The sequence below is a fragment of the Vigna angularis genome, chromosome 4 (genome assembly GCF_016808095.1).
Source record: "Vigna angularis cultivar LongXiaoDou No.4 chromosome 4, ASM1680809v1, whole genome shotgun sequence".
NCBI lineage: Eukaryota > Viridiplantae > Streptophyta > Magnoliopsida > Fabales > Fabaceae > Vigna > Vigna angularis.
This window is the reverse complement of record NC_068973.1, coordinates 6718496-6718786: the sequence shown is the minus strand read 5'-3', so window position 1 is coordinate 6718786 and position 291 is coordinate 6718496.

The following is a 291-nucleotide window of genomic DNA, read 5'->3' as shown; positions in this document are numbered from 1 at the left end:
AAAAAAAAAACTAATTTTATAAACTATTCACATTTTTATTATATCAAGATAATATATATATATATATATATATATATATATATATATATATAATTTTGAGAAAATAGTGTTTAGAAAATAATATAATCCTGAATTTTTGAAAGAAAATTACTTAATTATATACACAACAGTATAATTTTATTGTTTATATAATTATGCTGTTTTATGATTAATTAATTAAAAAATAAAAAATTGATATAATTTTATATATATATATATATATATATATATATATATATGTATAAATTTTTA